This window comes from Lethenteron reissneri, chromosome 46, assembly GCF_015708825.2.
Source record: "Lethenteron reissneri isolate LAM-NWPU_2019-01 chromosome 46, ASM1570882v1, whole genome shotgun sequence".
In the NCBI taxonomy this organism is placed as follows: domain Eukaryota; kingdom Metazoa; phylum Chordata; class Hyperoartia; order Petromyzontiformes; family Petromyzontidae; genus Lethenteron; species Lethenteron reissneri.
Genome location: NC_083824.1, coordinates 2446609 through 2466918, shown reverse-complemented (window position 1 = coordinate 2466918; position 20310 = coordinate 2446609). Strand labels below are relative to the sequence as shown.

The 20310-nt window shown below is 53.7% G+C and overlaps 1 protein-coding gene across 5 annotated transcripts in view; it reads left to right on the top strand.

The window, feature by feature from the left end:
- The first annotated feature begins 4286 nt into the window (after positions 1 to 4286).
- Positions 4287 to 20310, top strand: part of LOC133354293 (protein prune homolog 2-like) — a 53168-nt gene continuing 37144 nt past the window's right edge. For 3 of the 5 annotated variants that reach the window (XM_061571038.1, XM_061571033.1, XM_061571035.1), the window contains exon 1: positions 4289 to 4456. The gene's annotated coding sequence lies outside the window, so the exon portion shown is untranslated. Of the gene's footprint in view, positions 4457 to 20310 lie in introns of all 5 variants that reach the window. The other 2 variants (XM_061571036.1, XM_061571037.1) reach the window with 2 other exon arrangements.

Below are 20310 nucleotides of genomic sequence, written 5' to 3'. Positions count from 1 at the left end.
ACCGCAGGATCTCCGAATGGATTTGACCTCATCCCACGAGGGCGACGCCTCGACTGTGTCAAGCGGGAATAGAATCGGATAAACAGGACAGCCGATGGTTAGCAAAGCAGAAAATACCGAAACAGTTGGAGGATGTAACCATAATTATTGCTGTCGCCTGACGAGGCTGGTTGTAATTACCGTGGAATCGTCGCTCTAGAATTGTAAGTGTTGTGGGTGGATTACCCAACGCATCGATGTGCAGAACGAGTTACTAATTGCCACGTTTTGCTTACGTGACAAATCTGGCTAATTTGGTTGTGTCGGGTGGTGGCGGATTTAACGACACATTTATTATTCACGCGATCTAACCCCCCAAAAAACATCCATTATGGATAATCTTGGTCACGAAAGCTGAGTCGCTTGCTCGCGTGTTACCACACGGGGGCAGTGCCTCTCTGCAAGTGAGGCACACACGACGAGCGAAGCACACACACACAACGCTGCTCTCTGGCGCTGCTGCTACTGCTGCGGCTGCGTTGGAAGCGGTAACGGGGGTATCGAAGTGGTTATCGCGCACGGCAGCCGTGTACGGGAACCCGACTACCGTCCGCGGAGCAGCGATATTGCTTCGTCCGCCGACCCTCACTGACGATCGTGTACTTGCTGCAACTATTCAGGCCAATATCTCATCACCGTCCGGACCACTGGCCGCCCTGCGGTTTATGTATGTACTCTACAGGGACGCCTGTACTTACGAACAATTCGACTTACGAACTTTCAGAGATACGAACAAACCCTCTCCCGTGTGTTCAGTTGCCTGTTCGGACCGAGAGTCGTAAGATCGACCGCCGCGTAATAGATGGCGGTGGTGGCATCTACATCTGCAGAACGCGAAGAACCAGTGGCATCTACATCTGCAGAACGCGAAGAACCAGCGGCATCTACATCCCCAGGAGATTGTACAACTTGGAAAGCCATTCCCCGTGTTTAGTGTACATGCCGTACAACGTGTTTGGTATCAATTCTAGATTTGAAGCTTTCGTGACTGCACGGATTCATACTCTTAGGTTTTTTCGGTAAAGTCACGTAGGTAAAAATAAATATAAAAGTAATAGAAAAAATTATGGAAATAAAATTATAAATCACGACGTTTCGGAGGCAACACAAGTCTCTGTCATCAGGTGGGACCGTCACAGCTAAATTTACTGTATCGACAGGAGTAAAGTTGGACTTACGAACAAATCGACTTACAAACAGACCTCTGGAACCTAACTCGTTCATAAGTAGAGGAGTCCCTGTATGTTGACCTTTTTTCGCACCGTACGTAGCCAACTGTGTTAGTCGGAGGTGCGGGGGAAGGACAACAAACGAATGCACATCCAAGGGGTCTGCAGCCCTGCGGCATGTGGCTCTTTCTAACGCCTGCTTCGTGGCATTATTCACATTGGATCGCGGCTCTTGAAATATTGAGGGTCAATATAACTTTTTTTTCCAGCAAAATGGAAAATAATGGGCCCTCTTGTTATTTTGGCTCCCGACCTCTGCCATAGACCGACCGTCGGGGTCGGCTAAGCCAGTTGTCTCGAGAGAAGACAAAGACGAGTTCTCGTACCAACTCGTCCCGCCAGAGAGAAGACTCGAGACTTTCAAATGCCGCCACTCTGTGTGGCTCTGACCCCGCCCGGAGGGTCAACGCGTGAACACCGCGGCGGCTGTCCACCTCAAGATAGCCGCTCCAACAAGACTCCAATCGCACGTTAAAACTAAACAACATTTTGTGTGTATTGTACCACAAGGCCGTAGCCATGGAGTCAACATTGGGGGGGACCAAATCTTCCAGGGGGTGTGGGGGTCCCCCCCCAGAAAAAAAATCTAAATTTGAAAACTAATTTCCTGCCATTTCCTGCCTAAAATATTTTTTAAAAATCACTAACTCAGGGTGGACTTTTTTTTAAATAATGTCTAATAGTGTATTGTATTACATTGCTCTGTTTATTTCCTTTTTACCTTTTCTTGTTTCATTGTATGTAATGGCAGAGATTAGGGATTAATAAAGTACAACCATAACCACAATCATATAAGCAGAAATCTATTTTATAGAAATATATTGGGGGGACATTTTGAGCATATCTGAATATTGGGGGAGATGTGTCCCCCCCAATATCTATTATAATTGCGGCCTTGGTGTACCAGGTAAAGTCCACTGGGCTATGCATCTCTTTTTTAGAAGCGACACTGGCTATCGCAAATGATAGCTCAACGAGTGCCTTATTATCGCGTGGAAATTCATAGCAGCCAATACTCTAAACGCGTGACGTTGTTTCTAAATGTGGAGGGGAAAACCCGGAGGATCCGGAGAAAAATCCACGCGACCACGGGGAGAAAGAGAGAGAGAGACACCTCAAATTCCAAATATACAGCAGCAGGCGTCAGGGTCGGGATCGAACCCACGGCCTCCTCCATAGCAGGCGAGGTTTAGGGCTGACCCCGGCTCGCTGGCGGCAACTCGAGGCGGATGATGCGGGCCGAACTCACTCGTGGGCTCACACCGCCCGGACACACTTCCACCAGGCTCAGAGCCGCCACAGTCGGGGACGGATCTTTGTTTCGTCGCGAAACGCTTCCCGAATTAAATTAAATGTAATATAATTCACCGCTCACCCCGGCACACACAGGGGGACAGTTAATGGTTTAACAAGTGCCCGCACCACCGCATCTCTCCTTCACGAAGGGACGCTGCAGGGGTAGACCGCACGCAGATTACACCACCATCATCACCTCTGACTAGCACGCGTGCCGGCTACGTACGGCGCGAAAAAAGGTGGAACAGGCAGACGTGCACCATCGGGGGTGGAATACGGGCCGGTCTGGCAGTCGCCGATACTCAACGCTGGGCCAAGGGGCAAGAGAATAACCCCGGAGGGTGAGTGGGACGTGGATTAGCATCATCGCGATCACATCAGGGATTGAAGAGGGGTGGGGGGGGGGGCTTTGGGACCCCCCTAGCGTTGCTCACCTGAGTCGGGGGGGGGGGGTGGTCCGGTGGGGTTGAAGGTGGAGAGGCAGGAAAGGTTGAAGGGGAAATGCGGGGCATTTGGGGCATTTGGGGCATTTGGGGCATTTCTCAGGCGACTCTGTGTTACGGGGGGTTTGTTGTTTGTCCGATAAACACCCCCACAACGAACAACCACGCGCGTATCCTAGAGAGCAAGACCGTAATTATTATAGATATTGGGGGGGGGCACATTCCCCCCACACACCCCCCCCAATATTCAAATATGCTCAAAATGCCCCCCCCCCCCCCATATATTGCTATAAAATAGATTTCTGTTTCTATGATTGTGGTTATGGTTGTACTTTATTAACCCCTAATCTCTGCCATTACAAACAATGAAACAAGAAAAGGTAAAAAAGAAAAAAAACAGAGCAATGTGATAAAATACACTATTAGACATTATTGTAATAAATAAATAAAATGTCCATCCTAGGTGTTAGTAAAATTTTTTTATATATGTTAGGCAGGAAATGGCAGGAAATTCGTTTTCAAATTTAGATTATTTTTTTCTGGGGGTAGACACCCAGACCCCCTGGAATAGTTGGTCCCCCCCAATGTTGAGTCCATGGCTACGGCCTTGCCAGAGAGCGTGTTCGCGTCTTGTCTTCGTACGCCAGGGTGGACGTGCTCTCCGAATTGGGTGGCCCGAGTTGGCTTCCTGCTCACGGTCGGCATCGGTGACATGTGTGTGGCCTGATCGTGTGCCTCCCCGTGGCCGATTCGGCCGTAAATGAGAACTGCTTCTCGTGCGTTGTGTAAACATCCACGTTGGAGAGACAAAGGCGGACGGGCGTGGTACTAGCCACCCACTGCCTCGTGTGCTGGCCTTGACAAGTGCCGTCTAACAGCACTTGCCCTAAGTCTGTTAACAGCAATACGGTTGACCTTTTCCCTTGCATTTGTATGTGCTTGAGAGAGTGTATGTACACGTGTATGTTTGTTTTAGAGTGCTCGAGTGTAGTTTGTTGTTGTTGTTGAGTGTATGTAAGTTTATGTATGATAGTGAGAGAAAGCGTGTGTTTGTGTAAGAGAGAGAGTGAGTGTATGTGTGCGGTGTGTTTCCCGGCTTCCACAGGGGCTCGCTAACAGCACAAAGCACTTGCCTACCAAGAGCGCACGTCGGCTGCGCAGCGGGGTGCCTTTATCTGTAGCATTGTGTGAGCGAGCGAGCGAGCGAGAGAGCGGACGCCGCGTGTGAGTGAGTGAGTGCTTGTGAACAGGATGCCAACCCACGTGCCTCTCGCCGGCGCAGCACAGAGGATCCGTTCTGGCAGGAGGGGCGGAACGGACTTCTGACACGGACTTGTGTGTTGCTGCTGCTGATGCTGCTGATGATGCCGATGATGATGATGCGTGTTTATTGTTCGGAGGCATTGCTGGGCAGTCAATAAGCACTTGCAAGAACAAGCAACATGTTATGTAAGTCATTGTACCATATGTTCGCGTCGAATGCGCGTTCAGCTTGACACACACACACACGCGTGTTCTGTGTAAACTTCGACATCCGTGTACGTCTCGCACAGTCCGCGCTGCGTTGTTGTTCGTCGCCACGATCGCAGTGCAGCCACGGCTCCACACCCAGCCGCTGTCATCCCTCCACGACCCTGCGATGTCGTTCACAATGTTTTGGTCGTCGCGACTCCGTCGTCACGACGTGGCCGCCGCTGGCCCCACGTCCTACCCCCCCCCCCCCCCCCCTTAGCCGGGACGTGTCCTGCCCGAGCCCCCACGCCCCACGCCGCCTTCTCTTTCGCGGACAGAATTGCGCCTCCCAACAGCTGCGCGGTGTTCTCCGGCAAGCCACGCGCTCGGTTTCCTCCTCGCTCTTTCTGCCCAAGTCCCAAGGATGCGTCTCGACCCCGCGATTCTTTGTTGCACTTTCCAGTCCGTGACCGCGTTGCACTTGATGTGTTCACGTGCCCTGCCCGTGTACACAAAAAAGACAAAGACGCAGCGCTGCAATTGCTCGCTCACGACACTGCCGGTGGAAGAGCCTCTTGCTCCAAGCGAACCTTCGAGACGGCGTTTGGCCGACTTGTTCCACGTGCGTTGCTCAGACATGTCGCAGGCGGTGGCAGTACCCACACTTCACCCCACCAAACGCGTCCTTTCTCATCGACGAACTGGAGTAGTTACCGATGTTTACTTCTGGGTGGACAGAGGAGGCGGCGGTGTTTGTGGGTGATTCGAGGGACCTGCATTGTTCGAAGAGAGACAGAATTGGCCCGGAGATGACACCTGTGAATTGTCCATTGTGCCGACCATTAAGACCGCGACAGCTCCCTGCTGGAGATGAACGTCTGCCTGGATGCGGTGTAGGAGGGACACGTGGATGAGAGAACGTACGCAGGATATTTATTATTTATTATTACGACGACGCTTGTTTACCCAGGAAAGCCTCAACGAGTCTTGGTGACATCATCGGACAATTAAGTGGGGCCATGGGGTAGGGCAGGGCACGTCACGGCTCGCAGGCATCATTGCCGATCCGTCAAGTTTAATGACGGAACGACGACAGCCACGGATGGCAGCGGAACGCGTCCTGGGAGTTCCGACCACCACGGAGGAGATGGAGCAACGAGATCAGAGGATCGCGAGATATTGCGGCGGATTGGGAGTGGCCTTCATCCAGCAGTGGATTGATCATGGCTCACGATGTGTGATACCAATACGGAGATTGTAAACTTTATGGATGATGCATGTGGAATATGTTCTGATATAGTACCTGCCCTATACTGATTTACACGATATCAGTGGACAAGAAGTCCCCCAGATAAGAACATCCGACTTACGAACACCCGCACTTACGAACGAACCGCCATAAGATGCAACTATTTTTAGCCATCCGATTTGCGAACGCTCGGTCGTACTTACGAACCGACCCGGGGAACTGGTTTGTTCGGCAGAGAATCCCGCTGGGAGTGTGTGCAAGTGATTGCGTGTGGGGAGCGCTGGTGTAGTGGTTAGCGCGCTGCGCTATGAACCCGGCGACCCGTGTTCGTTTCCCACTCACTAACACCGGTGATCATTATCTGAACCGGTCCTGAATTTCCCCTAGGTCGACTCAGCATCAAATAGGTACCTGGTGTGCCGTGCTGTCCTTCATAGGGGCTCACTCACATCACTTTCCTCGACAGTCTTATTAATGGCTATATGGGGGATTTTGGCCTTGTGTGCGCTCACGTGCGCGTGTGCGTGGGAAATTGTGGAGACTCATTAATCCCCTTTCGACAAGCAAGCCAGCATCAGGACTCAAGGAAAGTGAAAGTAAAACCTTGTTTTTCATGTTACTTTAGGCTTATGTTTTATTTACTATACAGTATTTATTACAGTATCATGTGCAATTGTCCAATATTTCTTATTTATGAGTTTAACAATGCTTCTCTTTTTTGTTGAACCGTAACATATTTTAGAACACTGACCCATGTACAATCAAATATTGAGTTTCGAGATTAGAACAACTCGACTTACGAACGGGTCTCATTAATGTAACCCGTTCATAAGTATATCGTCCGCGATATTTATATTTATGTAGCATGATCAATTGTAAAAAAGGATATCTCAGGATACTTTAAAGCAAAAATTTACTTCCAAAGTATCGTTGAATAATCACGAAAATAAAAATGTACAGCCTGATGTCAATCCACTGCTGGATTAAGGCATCCACAAGCTGCCAGTCTTGGTTGTTGTTTGATCATACTTCACCACCTTAGTCAGTGGAACTCTCGGACAGTGTTGACATCTTAAATCCTCTCCGTTTAACAACTTTTGGTCTAATTAGGGCTTCATACTCTTAGTTAAGCTTCAAATCTAGAACTAATTAGGGTTGTTCCCCTTTGGCTATGAATCAGTCACCCTGCTGTTACAGTTCTTTAACAGCCGTCTCCTTTTCATTCCCGGGGGCTTAAAACTTTTTTTTATGTATATATAAAGGCCCCTCCTTATGAGTGCATATTGATATTGTTGTTGGTGTTATTAGTATTAAAACCCCGAAGCCATGTATCGGAGGGCTGCGTGACACACCCTGCGCATCAGCGCATCTCGGCGTCCGTGCGTTTCGCTGGCAGCCCTGCCGCTCGGTGCGGACGATCCGGAGTTCCGTTTCACAAGAACACATCCCGTGTTGTGCAAAGCTCCCGTTCAGCTCGCCGGGATTTTATCACGAAAACAGCCAGCCACACTACTAGGCTCACTTAGGTCATCACCCATTTTCAGCTTATTAAAACAATTTTCACGCATTTGAATTATCGAGCGAGATGCTTATTGCGGTAAAAAAAATATTTTGGACAATGACATTCAGAAACCCACGGGTTTATCCAATGCTGAGTCACATGGCCTCGTGAGCCTGCAATGCCACACTCCGTCTCACTCCTGCGCGCAAACGTATTTCATCGCTATTCCACACATGTACGTATAATACACCCACTCACTGTACGCGAGACGGTGGGTCTCTATGCGAGTCTATGGGTCTCTCAGCAAGTCTAGGGGTCTCAGTGAGTCAAAAGTCTATAGGTTTCTAAATAACGTAATGGGTCTCTGAGTATATGGTTTTCTATTTAGTTTATGGGTCTCTAAGTGAGTACGTGGGTGTCTGTTTTAGTCTATGGGTCTCTATGTAAGTTCATGGGTCTCTATGAGAGTTGTAAGTCTATGGGTCACTATGCGGATCTATGGATCTCCGTGCCAGTAATTGACAACCGGGCTGAGGTCATCAACCTCGCTACATTTGAGAGTCCAGTTTAACCAGAGTCATCTTGAACCTGGATTCGAACCCAGAACCTCAGCAGTGCTGGCTCAGCGATCTGACACCCCGAGCCACTCAGCCACCTCGGTTACCACTTTGTGTGTTTGAAATCTGGCCTACAGTGGGAAACCCGACTGGATATTTGGTCGAATGACAATTCTGTATACGAATTAGCAATACCACATTGCAGGCATCATTGCTATTTACTACTATATACTATTTTATTTTTTACCAGGTAAGGCCCACTGAGCTATCGAGCTTTTTTTCGGAAGTGATCTGGCCACAAATGATAGCACAACGAAGTGGCTTATCATCATGCGGAAATTTATTGCAGCCAGATACTCTGAACGCGTGTTTGTACATGTGGAGGAAAAACCCAGAGGACCCGGAGAAAAATCCACGCGACCACAGGGAGAACATGCAAACTCCAAATATACAGGGTCACGATCGAACCCACGACCTCCTGCATACCAAGCGAGGTAGTTAACATCTCGCCACCGTGGCGCCCTCTGTGTAACTCCAGGTATGCATATCTCAATATCTCAATATGCATACCTGGCATTGTAGAGACATAAAGAGGAACGCGTGGATGAGAGAGCATACGCAGGTTCGGGATGCAATTCAACCTGCTTCGAAATGTGGGTGTGCTGGACGCGCCACTAAAAGAGATGATGGTCGGTGGTCAGAACAAGGACAGAGTGAAGGAGTTGGGTGATTATATCGAAGCACCATGGGGGGGGGGGGGGTAGCGGTTGCCTGGGGGAGGACCTTCCGCAGTAGATTGACTGGCCGAAGTTTGGTGACGACCCCTAATGGATATGTAGTCTTCTTCTTCTAGCGAATGGCAATGAGGTGCAAGTTATACGGCCAGGTTTACGTTTGTGAGCCGGGCGATAATAGCTGCGGGAACAGCGACACGAACTCGGTCCGCCGGAGGAGCGGGCGCACGACGCAGCTGTTGGCGACGTGGTCCACTTTGATTCTGGTGGCCGCAGTTCCTGCACTGTGTGAGGAGGAGGAGGAGGAGGGGGGGATCATCTTTAATGTCCCACTCGTTGAAGAGGCGTGCGCAGTGACCGGTCGCTGTCGTGAAGTGCGGCGGATCGAGAGCCGCCGTGCGAAAGCAGCGCAGCAGCGGCCCTCCGTGCGGATTTTACTCGGAAGCTGCGATTTTTAGTAGATGTCCAAAAATACGAATGACCGGTAACTAATGCGGCCGGCGCACACGCACACACACAAGTCACACGCACACACACAAGACGCGCGCGCGCGCACACAGAGACGCGGAGAGCGCTGTCCGTGCGTGATGCAGTCTGCTTGTGTTGGGGGCGCGCGGAGGCGAAGCGGAGCCCGGCTCGTGCGGCTGTCCTTACAAAGGCAACACTCGCGGCACTCATCAATGAATCATCACGCGGCGGCAACCAGCGTCACGGAGCACCCGGGCGCTCGTCGAGCAGGGGACCTCGAACGCACTCGACTGGCGGTGCGCGAACTGTGTTTGTAAGCAGCGCATATGGGGCGTCTGCAGAGTGCGTGTGTGTGTGCGTGTGTGTGTGCGTGTGTGTAGGGAGCGGTGGCGCAGTGGTTAGTGCACTGCGCTGTGAAACCAGTGACTCGGGTTGAATTGCCGCTCGCGGTCAACACAAGTGGCGGTTATCTGAACCGGTCCTGCGCTTCCCCTAGGTCGACTCAGCCTAAAATCAGTACCTGGTGCGTTGTGTAAACTTCACCACTCGGGAGACGAAGGCGGTTGGGAGTGGTGTTGGCCACCCACCCCCTCGGGTGATGTTTATATTTTGTGTGTGTGTTGATGGTGCCACTGTGCTCTGTACTTATGCAGTGGGGAGAGAGAGAGAGAGAGTTCGTGGTAGCTTTGCTGTTCCTCCGTCGAAGGAGCGCAGACCACAGTGGGATTACTTTATGGTCCCGAGTTTGGGTTGCATGGCCACACTCGCACTCCTGCGGTGTGTCTTTAGTTCCCCATTCATCACGCAGATGTGCCCATCGGCCTTGTTGATGCTCTGATGTGGTTGATGATTACAATCGAGTCTTCGAGGAGTGTCAGAGCCAGATGAGAGAAGAGAGATGCGGACGAGAGAGATTTCGCGACATGCGATGCGGACAAGAGCTCGTGCCGTAGCGAGATGAGATAAATGTGTAATGAGATGATTATGATCGAGATGAGGCAGAGATCTCGTGAGATGAGAGATATGTAGACCAGAGAGAGAGATGCAGTGGCACGAGAGAAGAGAGGCACAGACAAGATCGAGGTGAGAGAGTTTCACAGCTGTCAACCCATACAGTGCCACCAGTATTCTTGTACAGGGGAATTGAGTATGAAACAAAGTGTTTGTCTATTTGATTGTGTTTCTCCATTTTGATGGGACTTTGTACGACAAACGTTGAAATGTATAAGGGCTGGGGGTGACCAATAAGGTCTGAATTGGTCTGCAATAAGGTAGGGCACTGATATGGGGCTGAGAGGTATGGAGATTCATCGGATGTTTATATTCCGATCTGATTTCGAGGCGATATTTTGCTTGTCCCTAATTTCTGCACGAACACGGGGCCCCTCTGACCCACTTGGGTCCCCAAACCTTTGCCTCGTCTGCCAGTGCCTCTCGCTCCGCCCTGGTGTGTGAACTCGAAGGCTTTGGCCGCCCCCCACGGCGCCGCGAAACCGGTGACTCGGGTTCAATTGCCCGCTCAATAACGAGTATCTGAACCGGTTTGGGGCCTCGTCTTGGTCGACTCAGCCTTAAAATGAGCACCTGGTGTGGTGTGAACATCGCCACTAGGGGGACGAAGGCGTGATGCTGCCCACCCACAGCCTCGCGTGCTGCTCGCTAACAGCACTCGCCCCCAGAAGTCTGTTGAGGCTATATGGGGGACCTTTGTCCTTTGTGTTCACCTGCCATGTACTGTGCATAAGGGCATACGGGTGGTTCGTTGGCCAGTGTGCTTAGCGGCTGTGTTCCAACATTAATAGGCGCTCCCAAGTGACCTCGTCCTCACAATTTGGCGGTGACGTGGCCCGAGTGGTCGCGCGTTCGCCTCTGGTTGCAGCAGTTCCACGGTTCGACAACAGCAGGCCGCCCTGGTTAATACTGCGGTGTGCTATAACCGTGGACGTTAAAGATCCCGTGACGACATTCGCAAGAGTGCCGGGCGTCAGGGTCAGTAGTTGTCCAAATCCGAGAATTAGCTGCAAATTACTCAATTGGGATTACACACGGCAGCACCAATCATCGCCCCGACTGGCAGTCTGGATGCTCCAGGTCACTCTTGCAAGTGACACTCACCCCTGGCCTCTCGCCTTCTCACCTGGTTTAAACAAAATACATCTCAAACTTGAAACATCTAGACCGTGCCATCACATGCGCTCACGAGCCGATCGCCATCTCAACAGGGTGTTCGCTAACATCACTTGCAGCCTGGATGAGCACACAGGTGCTGTGCCCCTTGTGTGTGTGTGTATCTCGTGCTCCGTGTGTGTGTGTGTGTCGTGCTCCGTGTGTGTGTGCCCGCGTGTGTGTGTGGGGAACGGTAGTGCAGCGGCTAGCGCGCTGCGCTACGAACCCGGCGACCCGAGTTCGATTCCCACTGACGGCCAACACTCAGTGACGATTATTTGAACCGGTCATGAGCTTCCCCTCTGTCCAACGAGTACCTGGTGCGGTGTGTAAACATCACCACCAGGGAGACAAAGGCGGCCGGGCGTGGTGCTCGCCACCCACCCCGTCGTGTGCCGTGGCGGCCTTCATCGGTGCTCGCTAACAGCACTTGCCCCAACAGTCTGTTAAGGCTACACGGGGGGTCTTTGCGTGTGTGTATGTACCCGTGTGTGTACCTTATGGAGGAGGCTCGTGAAGGACGCTGCTACTAAGCAGTTGGAGGCAGTCGCCCTCCAACAACAACTGAGGGTAGAGGAGCAACGCTCACAACAACCGGGCGGATAAAATATAGTAAGTTGGCACAGTAGGGGGTACAGCTGGGGCACCTGCCAGCCATCTCAGTCAGTCAACCGATGGTACCTGCAGGGTCTGTCCCGTGACCTCCTGCAAGCGAGCCTTCGACACTTCACGTGGCTTCAAAGTGCACCTGGTCTGGCACAGGCGTCATGGTGACGTCACCGTCACTTCGTGGCGAACGGCGGGGTATTGGTGTACCCGTGCTCCGTGTGTGGGTGTCTATCCGGATGTGTGTAGTCATGCTTTGTGTGTACGTGTGTCTCCCCGTGTGTGTGTACCCGTGTGTGTGTGTACCAGTGCTCCATGTGTGTGCGTGTGTACCCGTGCATGTGTAGTGGTGATACGCGCTGGGGTAGGGATCGTGTGCCAGCGCGTAGTGATTGGCTGTGTGGGTGGTGACGCGCGCTGACGGTGAAGGATCAGGGGTCAGTGCGGGGTCGTGGGTTATGTGGTGCTGATTGGCTGTGTGCCGGTGACGCGCTTGAGAGGGAGTGATCGGGTGGCAGCGCGGTGTGATTGGTTGGGTAGTGGTAACACGCGCTGGGGAAAACGGATCGTAGAGACAGCGCGTCGTCATTGGTTAACTAAGGAGCGATGCTCACGTCGAGGTCCGCATCCGCTCCGTCTCCCGTGAGCGGGGGCTATATAAGGGGATGCACACAGGCGTAAGGGGAGAGTGTAACCAGCGAAGACTGAAGACGGGGAGGAAGAGAGATAGGGCCCTGCGGTACCTAGTCCCGCTGTCCTAAAGGGACCGGGACTCTGTGTAACCCAGAGGCGGAATGCAGTGTGTGTAGCCAGAGGCATAGGGTCTACACGAGTCAAGTGGAGTGTGTGTAGCCAGAGGCATAGGGTCTACACGAGTCAAGTGAAGTGTGTGTAACCAGAGGCATAGAGTCTACACGAGTTAAGTGAAGTGTATAGTCAGAAGAATAGAGACCATACATTGTACCGTGACACGTCAAGATTTAATAAAAAGTGTGTTACCCGTCAAGGAATTCCTGCCGTCATTTCCAATACTTCAACTGGCGTCAGAAGTGAAACGGTCTTCCAAGCATGGATACAAGGAAGACCCGTCGGACCCACGGGATTGACCGCGAGGATAACCTTGACGACTCGGGCCAGCTGGCATCGGGGGGTGAGGACGAAGAATTGCCCACGCTGCAGGATCCGCCGACGGCGCCGGGCGAGCGACGGGGGACCGATGCCGTGCTCCGCGAGGCGCACTCCCGTCTGGCGGAGCTGCTGCTCGCCGCCGCGTCCATCCTGGCGGAAATCAGCTCGTCGGGAGGAGCAGGGACGGCGGCGGACATTCTACAGGGTCGCCCCGCAGATTCCCGCCAAAATGACTTGGCGATTCCCGCCATTTCATCTGCGCCGACTTTTGGCGGGAACGGACACCACCACGTGGCGGCGGTTCTCCAAGCGCGCCCGCTTACGTCATCAACGCGCGCTGCGGACCGCCATCAGACACCCGCCACTGGGGCCGCCATCTTACACACCGACGGGGCGGCGGAGAGGAACCACGAGGCGGAGGACGACTTCATCTTTCAACAGCGCCTTCCCACATTGTCAGCCTTCAAGGCGGAAGGAGGGGACTGGGGCCAATTTCAGCGCAGGTTTTTGGCGCATCAGGAGATGTCCGCCTGGTCCGACGCTACGGCGCTGCGGGCACTGCCTGCCATGCTGGACGACAACGCGCTCGCGGCCTTCACGTCCGCACGGAGGTCGGACCGCTCCATGCTTAAGGCTGCGCTGGGTCTCATGGCCAAGGTCTACGGACCTCCCTCGGCGTGTCGCCATCATTTTTATGCAAGGCGGAAGGCGGACACGGAGACCGCGCTCGCCTATCGCACGGCGTTGCTGGCTCTCGCCGACGCCGCGTTCCCTCGTATGGACGAGGAGGGCCAAGATGCGATGGTTTTGGAGCAACTGCTCAAGTTGGCGCAGGACCTGGGGGTCCCCATCAACACGGCCGACGAGATCGATATTTCTTCCTTGCGGGTCGCTACAAGTATACAAGCGCACGAGGTCCTTCAACGTAAACAGGGGGTCGTCTGCAACGCTGCCGTGGCCTCAGCTCCGGGCCCGGTAGTCACCGAACCCCAAGTCGTCAGCCCACGAGAGGAGGCGTTCACCGCGGGACGACCGGGGGACTGGAGGTCGGGGGGTCGTTCGCCTCTGCGATCGGCCCGCAAGCTGGAGCAACCGAGATCTCCGACGACCCTCATCACGTGTTATAACCGCGGCCTCCGGGGCCACGTGGCGTCCGGTTGCCGCGCCCCACGTCAGCGCGCCATGGGACCTCGGCTGGACGACGACCAAGGCCCCAAGTCATCCCTACTAACCCCGGCAAGTCGCGGCACCTCACATGCTCGGCCTGCATGCTCGACACGCATGGGCCGTCGCGTTGCGGCGGAGGAGAGCCGGTTAGGGTTCGGGGATTCGGTTCGGCGAGGGGGGTTCGGCCGGGACCGGGGAGACATTAAATGGTCGGAGTTGGGGCACAGAATAGTGGCTGCCTCAGCGGGTTCATCCGTCGTTACGGGATCTATTGATGGGGTCGAGGTCAGGGTGTTAGTGGACACGGGGGCGTCGGCGACTATTATATCGGACCTCATTTACAACATTCTCCCCGTCCAATGTCGTCCGCTGCTTCCAGTGGATGTGCCATTTTACGCCGCTAATGGGGGATCGTTGGGCATTATCGGTCAGATTAGGGCGTCCATTTGCATTGGAGATATCAAATTGTCGGGACCCGTTTTCGTTTCGTCCTCCTTGGCGGTTCCTTGTCTATTGGGCACTGATTTTTTGGCAAAAATGCCCATTAAAATTCTCATCGATCAGCGTTGCATTGAACTACCATCGGGTCGCCGTATTTCATTTTTGACGAACCCTACTGAAATTCGGACGGCGTGCGCTACGATACAAGCGTTGGCGACACAGACCGTGCACGTGCCCCCGGGTTCACAGATGTTAATTCCCCTCCGGTTGCGGAAACCATGGGTGAGGGAGACCTCGGAACAAGGCATGATTTTGGGTCCTTCTAATAGGGCTGTCGGAGGTCTCGATTTGTCGGTGGCTCACACTTTGGTTAGGGCTGATAGGGATCCGTTTGTGATGGTTTTAAACGCTGGGTCGCGGCCGGCCGTCATTCAGCAGGGCACCGTGCTAGCTCACGCGGCACGGGTCCCTGCGGAAGAGCGGCTGGTTGCGCAGGCTGATCCGAGCCCCACGCAGAACATTAAACCGAAGGAGGACCTTGAATGGGTCGATTCGCTGTGCGCGGACTCTGACGATTTGTCAGCGGTACAGTTGGGTGCGCTGCGCGGGTTGCTGATAGAATTTTCTGATGTGTTCAGTAAACATAAGTATGACATTGGATGCACGGACCTGTTACGCCACCACATTGAAACGGGCGATGCGGCACCGGTCAGGTTAAATCCCTTCCGACTGAGTCTTGCTGAGAAGGAACATGTTCAGTCGGCCGTCAACGATATGCTAGAAGCCGACATTATTTCGCCTTCTTCCAGTCCTTGGGGAGCACCTATTGTGCTGGTTAAAAAGCAGGACGGGTCCTTGCGATTTTGCGTAGATTTCCGTCGCCTGAATAAGATCTCTGTGGCTGACGCGTATCCGCTCCCCAGGATGGACGAGTCCCTCGATGCATTGTCTGGTGCGCGATATTTTTCGACTCTTGATTTATTATCGGGATTCTGGCAGTTGCCACTCGACGAAGAGTCTAAACCTAAGACAGCATTTCGGACTCGAGGGGGCCTGTTTCAGTTTAACCGGTTACCCATGGGACTTCACTCCTCTCCTGCGACGTTTCAGCGCCTTATGGAGTTGGTTTTGTCGGGCTTGCAATGGGATACGTGCTTGATTTACCTTGACGATGTCATTGTTTTCAGTAAAACGTTTGAGGAACACCTCCAGCGATTGAGAGGGGTGTTCTTGCGAATGCGATCGGCTAAATTAAAGTTTAAACCGGCCAAATGCCACCTTCTTCGTAAGTCCGTTAGATAATTGGGTCACATTGTCGACTCTTCGGGGATTTCTACCGATCCCGCGAAGACGGACTGTGTCAGTTCATGGCCGACGCCCACGTCAGTTTCGGACGTGCGCAGTTTCATCGGTTTTGCTTCTTATTACCGCCGATTCGTTGAGCACTTTGCCACCATTGCAAAACCCTTGCACGCTCTAACGGCGAAAGGAGTGAAGTTCCGATGGGGACCGGAGGAGGAGGCCGCATTCTGCTCCCTCCGGGACGCCTTGGTGGGTGCCCCACCCTTGCGCTATCCTGACTTTGCGAGTCCCTTCTTGCTAGACACGGATGCTAGCAACACGGGCATTGGGGGGGTGCTATCCCAAGTCGTTGGGGGAGTCGAAAGGGTGGTCGCCTATGGTAGCAGGGTGTTGTCGCCGGCGGAGCAACGCTACTGCATCACCCGTCGCGAGCTGCTTGCCATTGTTTTTTTTGTACAACGATTCAGACCGTATCTCTATGGTCGTCACTTTACGGTCCGGACGGACCACGCGGCGCTCCAGTATTCATTGAGGGTCGCCCAACCCTCGGGCCAATTGTCACGGTGGTTGGAAGTCCTCCAGGACTATCAGTTCACGACTACATACCGTAAGGGGTTGCGACACACAAATGCCGATGCACTGTCGCGATTGTTGCCTTGTCACAAATGTGCGTGCTTATCGGGATCGGCGCGCTGTAAACCGCCAGTTACAGAAGGTATGGGGGCATTGGTTGCGACCGCGGGCGCACCAATTGGGGATGTTCCCGCTACCCCAGGGGGTCAGGACTCGCTGCTCTCACTGTCGCTGATTGAGTGGGGCCGTCTCCAAATGGCGGACAGCTCCCTGCTAGCATTGCGCCGCAGGGTGGGGGGTTCCGAAGAGGACCAGGAGCGGACTGGCTCCTACGTACTTAAGCAAGGCCTGTTAATGAGATGGGACAGTTTGTCCCGGCGGCACGCGCTTGTGGTGCCTTCCGCTGTGAGGGGGAAAGTTGTCTTGGCCGCACACGAACGCCTCTTGCATTTGGGAGTAAACAAAACGCTTGCCCTGCTTCAGCGTGACTATTATTGGCCGGGGATGGGGAGTGACGTGGTGAATATTCTGAAGGGATGTGTTGAGTGCGCCAGACGGAAACCACCGCCCGTGGCAGCTAATTCACCGCTGCAATCTATTCAGGTCTCGCGCACTAACGAGCTCGTTGCGCTCGATATTCTGGGACCTTTTCCAGTCACGCCTAGGGGTAATAAGTACCTGTTGGTGGGGGTCGAATATTTTACCCGGTGGCCTATGGCGTGGCCACTTGCCAACCAGTCGGCGGCGGCTGTGACGGACGCCTTTGTCCAGGGCTACGTCCTGGACAAGGGGGCTCCCGAACGCTTGCTGACCGACCAAGGGAAAAATTTTTCAAGTAAATTGCTGCAAGAGGTTTGCGACCTGTTGGGTACTAAGAAGGTGCGTACCTCCCCGTACCACCCGCAGACGGACGGGATGGTGGAAAGACTCCACAGGACTTTGACTTCTATGCTGTGCCAGCAGGTGTGTGAGGCACATGTTGATTGGGACCTGCAGGTCCCGGGAGTCCTCGCCGCGTATAGAATGGCCCGCCATGCAGCAACGGGATTTTCCCCATTCTATCTGATGTACGGTCGGGAAGCCGACCCGCCCATGGAAACGCAGCTGGGCCTGTCCGCACCACGAACTAATTCAAAATTGGCAGAGCATATTAAATTTAATATTCATAAGCTGACAGAGGCAAGGGAGGCCGCACGGCTTAATTCGCGGGCTCGCCAAATTGCAAACGAGCGGTTGCGTGCACGGAAGGTGTCCGTGCACAACTGGGAACCAGGTGACAGGGCCTGGCTGCATTGCCCTCAGGCACCTTTGGCTACGTCGCCTAAATTGTTGAAGCCATGGCGGGGACCCGTGGAGGTCGTGCGGGTTGCACGCCCCCAGTGCGTTCAGATAAAATGGGGAAAGCGGCGTTGGTACGTCCACCCCTCCCGACTGAAATCGTTCTCGCCTCCATATGGCCTCCCCTTGTGTCGTGAGGGCCGAGCATGTGACGTGACCGACGACCCAAAGGGGGAAATGTCTTTGCCTGATCCTCACATGTCTCCGCCTGATCCGCTCCCAGGTGTCTTGGAACTGACAGCTGCCGACCACCGGCGGCCGGATCTTCGCGGCGGGGCCGGTCCTTCCAGGCCCGATCCGCGCCGTCTAGAGCTGTCGGAGCCACCGGACGGTCGTCAGCGTCCCGTCCCATACGACGGACCGGCCAGACGGACTCGCGCTAGGTCGCGCTACTTTTTATGACCTACCACGTGAGGAGTCGAGGCAGCCGGAGCGCCTCGTCACTGCGTTTAGTCACAGAGACACTTGGCGCGTTCGTTTTCTGGAGTTCGCTTTTATTGTGTTGTTCGTCGGGCTGTACATTGCTTCTTATTTAAGTGTTGCTGTTGTGTTGTTGTTGTTGCGTTACGGGGCACACTGGGGGGTGGGTTTTTTATTGTGTTGACGTTGGGTTGTGTTGTTGGTTAGCAGCCGGGCCGGCTGCGAGCTATGTGGGAGGGGGTGATGTAGTGGTGATACGCGCTGGGGTAGGGATCGTGTGCCAGCGCGTAGTGATTGGCTGTGTGGGTGGTGACGCGCGCTGACGGTGAAGGATCAGGGATCAGCGCGGGGTCGTGGGTTATGTGGTGCTGATTGGCTGTGTGCCGGTGACGCGCTTGAGAGGGAGTGATCGGGTGGCAGCGCGGTGTGATTGGTTGGGTAGTGGTAACACGCGCTGGGGAAAACGGATCGTAGAGACAGCGCGTCGTCATTGGTTAACTAAGGAGCGATGCTCACGTCGAGGTCCGCATCCGCTCCGTCTCCCGTGAGCGGGGGCTATATAAGGGGATGCACACAGGCGTAAGGGGAGAGTGTAACCAGCGAAGACTGAAGACGGGGAGGAAGAGAGATAGGGCCCTGCGGTACCTAGTCCCGCTGTCCTAAAGGGACCGGGACTCTGTGTAACCCAGAGGCGGAATGCAGTGTGTGTAGCCAGAGGCATAGGGTCTACACGAGTCAAGTGAAGTGTGTGTAGCCAGAGGCATAGGGTCTACACGAGTCAAGTGGAGTGTGTGTAGCCAGAGGCATAGGGTCTACACGAGTCAAGTGAAGTGTGTGTAGCCAGAGGCATAGGGTCTACACGAGTCAAGTGAAGTGTGTGTAACCAGAGGCATAGAGTCTACACGAGTTAAGTGAAGTGTATAGTCAGAAGAATAGAGACCACACGTTGTACCGTGACACGTCAAGATTTAATAAAAAGTGTGTTACCCGTCAAGGAGTTCCTGCCGTCATTTCCAATACTTCACATGTGTACCCGTGTGTGTGTGTGGGACAAGCGTCTATGATGTTTCCTGGCCAAACTCCATTTGGTGGAGCCAGGAGACTGAATCTTTACCCTCGGGGCTCCTCCACAAACAACCAAAAACCACTGCGGGTGGCCACGGAGGAGAGGCTGCCACTCCGCTGTCGGGAGCTGGACCGGTACCGCCTGGATCTCTGTGGTATTCAGGAGGTCCGGTGGACCGGCTCTGGCTCCTGCCACTATGAAGGGTGGACAGGCCTCTACTCGGGGCAGGAGACTGCCAAACAACAGGGAGTGGCTCTTCTTCTGAACAAAATAATGAAGGGGTCGTGGGAGCGTGGCGGTGAGGTATGGGAAGCTGTAAGCCCCAGGCTACTTTGGGCTCGCCTTCCCATCAACCAGAGGTGAGGAGTGGTGGTCGTGGTTACTCATGCCCCCACCGAAGACGAACATACATGGAGGGATGCAGGCAAGGCCGATGAGTCAGATGCCTTCTATGACCTCCTGTCACAGGTGTTAGCTAAAGTGGCCCCTCAGGATAGAGTCATCTTGTTGGGCGACTTCAATGCCCGAGTTGGTCATGATGCTGGCACCTGGTCTGGAGTGATTGGAAGGCATGGGCCAGATCAGCTCAATAACAACGGTAGGAGGCTGCTAGATTTTTCTGCAGCCCATGGGCTTGTAATTACTAACACGCTGTTCCAGCATAGGCGCATCCACACAACATCAAGGATGCATGCTGGCTCCAAGCAAGAACATCTGCTGGACTACATAGTGACGGAACCGCGAATGTGGTTCCATGTCCTTGACACCAGGACCTACCGTGGAGCTGATCTGCCCACTGACCATCGACTTGTGATCTGTAAGATGTGCCTGCCATTCTTCCACTCCGGTGGTGGGTGTACACACAGGACCCCATTCAAATCCATAGTGGCCTGGTCTCAGCTAGATGATGAAAGTTGCAAGCAAGAATTTCATCATAGCATGCGGCTGGGGTTGGCATCATCCTCCATTCCTCCTGATGTCGAGGGGAAATGCAGCTGCAATGGCTGCTTTGGGTACACGGTCCAGACCTCCCCAGAGACCCTGGCTGACAGAGGAGGTGTTCAGGCTGGCTGAGAAAAAGCGACAGGTCCACTCTCATCGTCTACAGCATCCTACATCAGAGAATGAGGAGGCT